The sequence below is a fragment of the Capsicum annuum genome, chromosome 12, assembly GCF_002878395.1.
Source record: "Capsicum annuum cultivar UCD-10X-F1 chromosome 12, UCD10Xv1.1, whole genome shotgun sequence".
Lineage (NCBI taxonomy): Eukaryota > Viridiplantae > Streptophyta > Magnoliopsida > Solanales > Solanaceae > Capsicum > Capsicum annuum.
The window spans coordinates 104,803,985-104,814,312 of NC_061122.1; the positions used below are offsets into that span (position 1 = coordinate 104,803,985).

At 34.9% G+C, this 10,328-nt stretch overlaps 1 long non-coding RNA gene across 1 annotated transcript in view; it reads left to right on the top strand.

Moving 5' to 3' along the window:
* The window catches only part of LOC124889426, a 31,564-nt gene extending 22,735 nt beyond the window's left edge, over positions 1 to 8,829 (top strand). The window contains exon 3 of the long non-coding RNA XR_007048408.1: positions 8,266 to 8,829. This is a non-coding gene — a long non-coding RNA (uncharacterized LOC124889426). The remainder of the gene's footprint in view (positions 1 to 8,265) is intronic.
* Positions 8,830 to 10,328: the final 1,499 nt, after the last annotated feature.

A 10,328-nucleotide genomic window follows, 5' to 3' on the forward strand; every position in this document is an offset into this window, starting at 1 on the left:
TTGCCCAATCTTGGCATCATTAATCATGGTTGGTTCAGTTGGTTGGGAAATATCCAAGGTTTGATCAACTTCAAGCTCATCATCAGTATCGAAATATTGCTCTTCATATTCATACTCTTTGATTAGTCTAAATGATTCCACAGACAATATATCCTTTAAACATAATGCAAAAGAGTGCTTTTGATAATTGACCTCGATATCCATCTCCCCTATCCTTTATTTTTCCTTGTTAAATGCCCTAATGTCTTGACATATATCACCTATGATATCATTCGTTGTGTCCATATGATCCAACATTAGTTGAAGCACAGCTTCAATGCCACTCTTTTCGGTGTTTTGTTCTTCCTTTTTTGGAATAAAAGACCTATCAAAATTATAAAATGAACAAAAATTTGGGTTTGCACAATGGGGGGAGGGGGAAATTGGGCAATCACTCTAATGTCCATCTTGACCACCACACAGAATAATCATACTCCTGATAGGATGGAAATGGTGCACACATCTCTCTCTGGGGAGCATATCTACAATCTTGCAAAAAGTGAGGTCCATCACAATATGGACATGGAATATCAAGATAAGATTTCCAACCACCAAGATTATGTTCATTCCATGATGCCATAGTAGTAAGTAAACTAAAATAAAAATCTACCTAACACAAAAAATAAAATTAACTAAAAACAAATATTTACAAGTTTGAATTCAAGCAAGTAAGCTAGAATTCCAAACCAACTCAATATGTCAAATTGTTCCCCAGAAATGGCTCCATTTTTTATAACACTCAACTTACACGTCAATTTAGTGAAAGGTGGTCGTCGTCAATATATTTATCTAATTTTTGGAATCAGGGTCGAATCCACAAGGAACAATGTGAGTAGCAATTGAACTAATTTGAAACTATAGCTACAAGTTAAATTCAAACAGATGATACGAAAAGATAAAATGGGGGTTTTGGATATTAGCCAACAAATGTTGGTCACTTTAGCTTCGGTGTTTGTAATCAAGAGTTTATGGAAAAACCAGAATTATGGTCACTAGGGATTTTGGTACTTGATAAATGCTACTAGTGGTTCAAGATTCTCATGGCAGGTAGGACAACAAGTTATCTTTATCGAAGTTATGCTTAAATGTCTCTCAACCTACTTAAGCATTTAATTGCCTAATCTTCCCGGACTTAGGAAATTTATATTCACTACCCAGATTTTACCTCAGGTTAACCAACCTTGTTACAGCACTGATTATTAAATAGAAGTTTAGTGTTTCCAAGTCCTTGTTGATAATTCACTTCCCACTATATTTCATTTCTTTCTCAAGCAAATCAACGCAGGTGTTGTCTATCATTTGCAACCAACAGACAATAATTAAAACATCAGAATTATCAAGAATTCCTACCACCTTTCGAATCCTAAACACTCAGTACCTTATCAATACCTAACCCTAGATCCCATAATTTAGGTTAAAGGAATTTAGCCACTCATGACGTAATAATCGAACAACCTAGAAGAATTCATGCTTTGAAAGATAAACTTACCACAAGATGAATAGAAACTAGAGATTCTCTGATTAAATCACAAAAGAAATCCTAAAATAATGATTAAATTATCTTCAAAGTAATTGCTTTTTCAAGCCAAGAAGTTAGAGAGTGAAAATAACAAAGTATCATCTCAAAACTCAATGTTCAGAACCCTCAAGAAAACCCTAATCAAAGCATTAAATAGTTCACCCTAATTATAGAAACAAGATAATGGAATTAATATATTCCTCGAATTAGGTGATTTGATTTAGGATAGCCTATCAGGAGGTTGACAACTTATCACAAATGTCGTCAGCTTTGTTTATGCTTTTAGTACTCGCTGCCTAATGCTGACGATAAATGGTGATGCCCTATCATCTCCTTGATGACCTATCAGAAATGTCATCATGGCTTTTCCTCAACTCTCATGTTTGCCTTAGGCCGATGACAAGCTTAACGACTTATCAGCTCCTTGACGTTCTATCACAAAATGTCATCACAGCTTTCAACTTAGGCCAACTCTCTGTCTACTGCTAACGATGAAGCTGATAGCTTATCACAGGGATGACGACTTATCACAAATGTCATCAGCAACACTTTGCCTTTATCACTTCAGATTTTAGATTATTTGCTTCCATTCTTGTTGGTAATCTAGCATCTTAGCCTCTACTGCAAAATCAAACATAAAACAATCAAAAAATGATAAAAGTTGCTTAAGACTTCACAATTATTCTTAGTTAAAAGCCTCAAATATTATAGCATTAGCTCACACATCGACACCCTCAAGTTAAAACAATTGCTTATCCTCAAGCAACTCAGCACAACTAAGAGAATACAAAGTACATTTGGCAGTTAATCATCTATATCATATCAAAATATCTTCACCATCTCCAAGGTCAGTCAATTCAAGAACAACTGTGTATACTATTGAAGAACAACAATGCAACACACAGGAATCAAGATATGACACAACCTCAGCAATACAACTATGCCTGTATCAAGTTTACAATAACCAAACAAGTCAGTAACTAGCAATATAATCAGTGTGCCCTCACTACAAAGAAATTCAACTTCACTTATATCTGACATTACATATGTAACCATGGATACAATCACTAAAAACTCACTCTCATAATGAAGTTCCAATTAGTGTATGCCAAATATGATAGGCTTGCCCTTATTTTCATTACCAAGACTTTCAGACACGTCAGCTAGTATCACTATAGGTCTTCTCTTTGGCTTGTAATGTAGGCTAGTGGCTAGAATGATACTCGATGGTATTTAAAGTGACTTACCCTCCTTAACAATACACTAGCTTTTGGGGTTTCACTTATTTGAATTTTTCTATTCATCTTTTTTCTAGATTACACTTATTCAGGATGGGTGCAGTTCTTTTCTACAATCACTTCTTTTTTTTCACAACTTTTCTTTTCTTTCTCTTTTTTAGCGCACCCAGCTTCTTGTTCTTTTCTTTTAATCTAACTTTCTTTGTACTCATTTTACATCAAGCACCCTTATGATAGTCATCCTCAATTTAGGTCATTTGCCTAATTCAAGGTGCACAGTGTACAAGGAGGACCAGGGCCAATAGGTTCATTATGATATAAAAATAAGACGGTGATAGGTATCATAAAAAGAGATAGGTTATTCAGGCTCAAAATAGGGATTATGAGATATTATGCATACAGGGAAGGTCATTTAGGCTAAAGTGGGCTAATATTAAAATAGCCAATGATCCTTTCCTAACCCCTATCCTTCAACCTAGGTAAGACTAATCGAACAAGTTCTGAATCCAACATACAAAGGGAGCTAAGTAAAATCTCACACGCACATAACACACAAGTATATCACAAGTTACTACTTCTCCGGTTCATGCAATTTTTTAGCAATGGTTATCATGTCACTTGTATTAATGTCATAACAAGATGCAAAGTGGTAACACATAAAAGCATATCACACAGTTATAAAAGAGACCTTTGAAGAGGTGTTCAAAAATTGACAAAAATATGTCAACTACCGTAGATACTTTTTTTCCCAGTTAAGCACAACACATTATAAAATAAAACATAATACGCCTAAATATGTCAGCTCTGCTAGGAACAGGACTCCAGGGAAAAGAGGCATAGGAACGAAAACCCCAAGAGGACATCAACACCCATAAGTAGTCCTAACAACCTGAACTTAGAATCATGCAATTGCCCCAACGCATCAAACCAAAACAAGAAAGTTAGAAACATACTTATGGAACCATGTGTGCAAAGATCTGATGTCAATCACATAATATGAATACAAACAACAAACTACCTTGGGTTGCCTCCCAAGTTGCAGCTGATTTAATATCGAGGCACGACCAGATTATCTTGACTACTCAGAATTCATCAAGATACCTTGAAAGTGTTTCATCCTTTATCCCTCCACTTAGATGATTTAAATTGTTGGCCCATCTTTCAATCTTTACTTCTTTTAGGTCCATTGGGCAAAGGTGAGGGCATGATAAGGAATGTTCTATCACACCATTTCAAAAACTTAACCGCTTGCCCAATTTTACATCAAACTTTCAAGTGGGCTCATTAGGAAGTAGTGATGATCTTAAAAATCTACTTAAGCATTTAATTGACTAATCTTATTGGACTTAAGGAATTTATATTCACTGCCCAGATTTTACCTCAGGTTAACCAACCTTTGTACAGTGCTGATTATTAAATAGAAGTTTAGTGTTTCCAAGTCCCTGTTGATAATTCACTTCCCACTATATTTAATTTCTTTCTCAAGAAAATCAAAGTAGGTGTTATCTATTATTTGCGACCAACAGATAATAATTAAAACATTAGAATTATCAAGAAGTCCTACCACCTTTCGAATCCTGAACACTCAGAACCTTATCAAGACCTAACCCTAGATCTCATAATTCTAATTTAAGGAATTTAACCGCTCATGACATAATAATCGAAGAAACTAGATGAATTCATGTTGTGAAAGATAAACTTACCACAAGATGAATAGAAACTAGAGATTCTCTGATTAAATCACAATGGAAATCCCAAAATAATGATTAAATTCTCTTCAAAGTAATTGCTTTTTCAAGCCAAGAAGTTAGAGAGAAAATATCAAAGTATCATCTCAAAACTCAATGTTTGGAACCCTCAAGAAAACCCTAAACAAGGCTTTAAATAGTTCACCCTAATTATGGAAAAAAAATAATAAAATTCAAAAATTTCTTGGATTAGGTAACGCCATTTGTGATAGCCTATTAAGAGGCTGATGACTTATCACAAATGTCATCATCTTTCTTTATGCTTTTGGTACTCGCTTCCTAACACTGATGACAAACAGCGATGCCCTATCAGCTCCTTAATGACCTATCTAAAATATCGTCAAGGCTTTTTCTCAGCTCTCATGTTCTGCCTTAGGTTGATGGCAATCTTGATGACTTATCATCTCCTTAACGTCCTATACAAAATGTCATCACAGCTTTCAACTTAGGCCAATTCTCTATCTACTGTTGACGATGAAGTTGATAGCTTATCACAGGGCTGATGACTTATCACAAATGTTGTCAGCCATACTTTGCCTTTATTTACCTCAGATTTCAGCTTATTTGCTTCCATTCTTGTTGGTTCTCAAGCATCTTAGCCTCTACTGCAAAATCAAACATAAAGCAATCAAAAATGACAAGAGTTGCTTAAGACTTTGCAATTATTCTTAGCTAAAAGCCTCATATATGTTAGCATTAGCTCACACATCAGTCAAACATATCCTTTTTCCTACATAATCCCTACACTAGTAACAAATATTACCCTATAAAATATAACATACAAAACATAGGTTGTATCCCAAGAAGCACTTGATTTAACATCGTGGCACGACATGACTAAATTGGTTTCTCAGACTTCGCCAACTAGTCTATAGGTTGCCTCCTATGAGTGCCTGATTTAATATCATCAAGGTTTAAATTTTCATATGCCCTTATCTCTTCTATAGTTCCCACATAGGGCTTCACTCGCTATCTATTTACATCTGTAGTTCCCATATAGTGCTTCATTCACTGGCTATTTACCCTAAATGGGAAACCATCATCCCCTTTTATCTTGATTGCACTATATGGAAATACCCTTACCACAGTGAATGGTCTAGACCATTTGGACCTCATCTTACCAGGAAACAATCTAAGCCTTGAATTATAATGCAGAACCAAGTCAGTTGAGTGGAATTCTCTTTGCTCAATCTATCGGTCATGGTATGATTTTATATTTTCTTTTTATAAGGAGAGACTCTCATAGGAACAGAGATGAAATTCATCTATCTCGTTCATCTACTCTAATCTCAATTTTACCGTATCACTCCATTCCACATTAAGCTCCTCAATGCCCATAATGCCTTATGCTCAAGTTCAATAGGCAAGTGGCATACCTTTTCATACACAAGCTAATTTGTAGATGCACCTATAGGGTTCTTAAATGTTGTTTGGTAGGCCCATAATGCATCATCCAACCATCTACCCCAGTCTGTTCTATTTGCATTCACAGTCTTTGCCAATCCAGACTTGATCTCTTGATTGAATACCTCAACATGTCTACTTGTCTGAGGATGGTAAGGTGTTACCTCCTTTTGTTTGACACTATTTTTATCAAGCAACATTTTGAAGAGAATATTGCAAAAGTGAGAGCCTCCATCACTAATGATATTTTGGGGGTACCAAATCTAGAGAAAATGTTCTTTTTCAAAAAGGTTGTGACATTCCTTCCTTCATTACTTGAAAGCGCAATTTTTTCCACCAACTTGGACACAGTCCACAATCACCAAGGTGTATTTTATCCCATGCGAGTTCATAAATAGGTCCATAAATTCAATACCCCAAACATCAAATGACTCGAGATCAAGGATAGTCATAATTTGAAGTTCATGTTTAAGGGTGCATTGTTCATATAAGTTTTTCATTCTTAGTTGTGTTCCTAGATTTTGACTAAATTTGAAAGAATTAAAAAAAATTATATTTATTTGGTTTATTTTAGTTTTTGGTGCCAGTCTAGTAGGTGCGCACTCACCCACTCCTTAGTTTTTCTTTTTGGTTATGTTCTGTTGGGGTGCCCATTGAACCCAGTATCCTATTTTTATTTTTAGGAGTAGATTTTAATATTTTTTTATCAGTAATAATTGAGATATTCTTTCTAGTTTCTATATGTGATTACATAATGAAAGTAGGTTTAAATATGAAAGCATGCTGAATGTGATTAATAACTACTTAAGAGATACCTAGGATCATGTTTGTGACTCTTGTACGATGTGGGCTTAAATGCGATTTTATGTTATTGCTTGGTTTAGAGTCTATAATAAGCCTACTTGATTTGAACATGTGTCATGTGTCATGTGAGGTCCTTTGTTATGTATTCCTTGTTGCATATTAATGTGTAGAATTGCCTAGTGTATGTGCAAAGCAAAATAAAGAATGTGGGTTTAGAAGATGATATAGACATTTCTTTGATAGAGATATTTCATACCTTCTTTTATCTACCCTTGTGTAAAATAATTGTTATCCCCATTGAGTCTTAGCCTATTTCTTTGGTAGCCTCATATGTAGCGTGTTACCCTTCTTTTATTAACCATGAGTTCATCCAAAGATTCTAATCACGTTAGTTAAGAAATTAATAAGGTTAAGAAGTGTGAAATTTAAGAAGGAAAGAGGTAAAAGTGAAGTCCTAAAGTAGTAGCTAGTGGTGTTGAAAAAGTTTATATGTTGTGGTTCGTAAATGTAATAAAAGGATAAAAAACAATCATGTGGTGATAGAGAAAACTCCTTCCTTAATATATGCAAATAAGGTTAAAGAGATGGGAAAACAAAAAAGATATGTGAAGGTAGAGGTACTGAAAGTGTAGTTGCTTAGAAAGAGTTCAATTTTATATGTGATGTATTAATGCGCTTAGAGAAGATAGTCCTATTACTGGAAAGACTAGTGCATACCCATTCCTTAGCTTACATTACAATCTTTGAAGTCCTATTTAATCTTAAAACTTAGCATTCTGGTATTAGCAAAGTACTATCCTAAGGAAAAGCCTATGGTTCATTTTATGTGACGTGCATTTTTTTGTGAAAGCAAGAAAAATTTGATTCTATTGCCCATTCAAATAATAAAGTTGCATCTTTATGAGTGAATATGGGAAAATCTCTCTTGTGGTGAGGGAACATGTTTAATGATACTAGGTAATTCATGTGATCTATTTGATTAGGTAATATGCATGATTTTACTAACTTGGTGGAGTTAATTCTTGAGGTGAAAGTGTTTTGAAGTATTATTCATGAGTTTCAAAAGTATGTGACATGCTTGAGAATAAAACTTGCTATTTGTGTAGTCATTGTAGTGCTAGCTTGAGTATCTTACATATAGTCGTAACATGGATTTTTCCCTAATATGGTGATTAAGTTAAAGAGTTGTTCGAGGATGAACAGGGTTTTAAGTGTGGGGTGATGATCTTAGGTGAATTTATGCACAGAAGTGTTCTTATCTAGACTTAATTTGCCTAATATCGATTACTTCTCGTGTGCATAATGATTTATATTCACATAATTGAGGACCTAAGTGTTACGAGACTTGTTTTTAATGTTTAAGGTGTGTTTAAACCAAGTTTGGAGTTAAAACATGCACTTAAAGTTAAGATGAGAAAGCTAGTGTTCTTAGCTTGAGATCTGTGATTGTGCTTGTTGATCTTATCAAATTCTATTGTTTTTAAGATCTAATTCGTGTTTTTTGATGATATAGGAAGCTTTGTGGGATGTTAAAATCAAGTACGGGATGATATACAAGCTGATTTTACAGGGGGAAAATAACCATGAAGTAAGGAACTCAAAGCCAAATGGAAAGAGTTAGTATGAACGAAATCTAGAAAATTTGAGCACAAGGGCATGTCACACCCTTGGATATCCCCATTAAGGGCATTCCACGCCCTTTGTCAAAAACTAAAGTATAATTTCCAGTTAACCTCTTCGATAAGGGCGTGCCACGCTCCCTATCCTCCGCGATAGGGGTGTTTCATGTTGGAGTGTCAAAATCGGCCAATTGTTTCCAAGTGTAAAAGAACACTCCTATTGTACTATACACATCTTGGACGACCTTTGGGGCTTGGAATACACTTGACATGGCTTCTCTTAGGTTTTTTTATCATTTCCCTTATTTTACTTTTGTATTATGAGCATGAATCCCTTAATTGTGATTCTTTGTAATTCCATGATTAGATAAACACCCTCATTCGGGGTTGAGGAAAAGAACATGAGTAGTTATTCTTGTAATTAAGTTGGTTTTTGTAATTTAGCATTATTAGTTTTTCATATATTCTTATATTTACTATTCTACAAATTTGTGACCTTAGAATAAACTCATAATTCTATAATAAATCCGAAAGGAGGAAGGATAGATTAGAACGTGGGATATATGGAATAGGATCTTAATCATTCAAGGAATTGAAGTTAGGATTTATGTTTAGGATAGGAATATACCTAATTTTCCCTATGTGGTTCATATACGAGAAGAAATACAAATGCATTTAACTTAGTTCTTGCATCTCCACTCAATGATGTAGTTGTGAAACTAAGTTAGATAGTTTATTAGAGGCTCAGAAGACCATCGTCATGTCATCAACCTCGTGAACCAAAAACCAGGATAATTAACTAAACCAATGAGATTTCATAGCTAAGTAGGATTGTTCGTAGTGCCTCAGCCCTGAGTTTCTCCTTATTATTGTTCAAGTACGTCAAATTACCTCATATTTTACATAGTTACTGCTAGTTTTCAATTCCTCAACATTATTGGTTACTATTGCACTTGTTTAATCTTTAATAAAGACTAGAATTATATCATTATTGAGCACAAGTCCTTGTGGGATTGATACTTGGCTTGTAAAGGCCATTTTATGACATGCCCTAAAATTGGCCATGTCGTATGGGAATCTCAAGCCCATCTTGGACCAAAGATTGTCCCGTTAACCCAACCCAATCATCATACCAAACCACAAATGTCGGATAAAATCTGAACATACATTAAGGTGGAGGAAATTAAGACTAATAGTCTTATCTTAAGAAATATCTACAAATTTCTCTAATGTCGACATTCTAACCAACACACCCAAGTCCACAGTAGTCACAATGCCTCTATATAAATCTGAAGTCTCTATAAGTATATGACGATACATTCCCTCAACAATAGCCTAAAAATAGAATCCAAGACAAGTCGATAATCATAAGCTAAAGACTAGAAATGTGTGACTCCCAAAATATGGAATCTCACCACTCCAATGTCAATCACACAATCCGCTCGAACACCTTTCACTGCGCAGGAAGGAAAAAGATGCTCTTAGACCATATGTCTCATGGGAAATAGCGCCCGGAGATGGTTAGCAGTTGGAGAACTAGCATGTAACTCAAGGATAAGGATAAAGTAGCATTATCATTCAAAGCCAAGTCATTACATCATGTTCAACAACATTCACATAAATAATCTTACATGTATATATATATATAGCATGTTCATATAAGTGCCACGAGGAAACAAGATTTAGCAACATTCACAATATACTCATTAATATGTCATGTGGTGGAGGACTTCAACCTTCCCCACTTATAGATTCAAACATTTCATATTAGTCAAAAAACTTTAACCTCATACCCATATTCATTCACCAAGTGAATTTTACCATATACACTTCATTAGTCAAGGGACTTCAACCACACACGTCTTTGTTGGGCAATGCCATTTCATCAAGCATGGGACTCTAACCTCATGCATTTTCATTTGATAGGGGACTCTATCCCCATAAGATAGGGATTCTA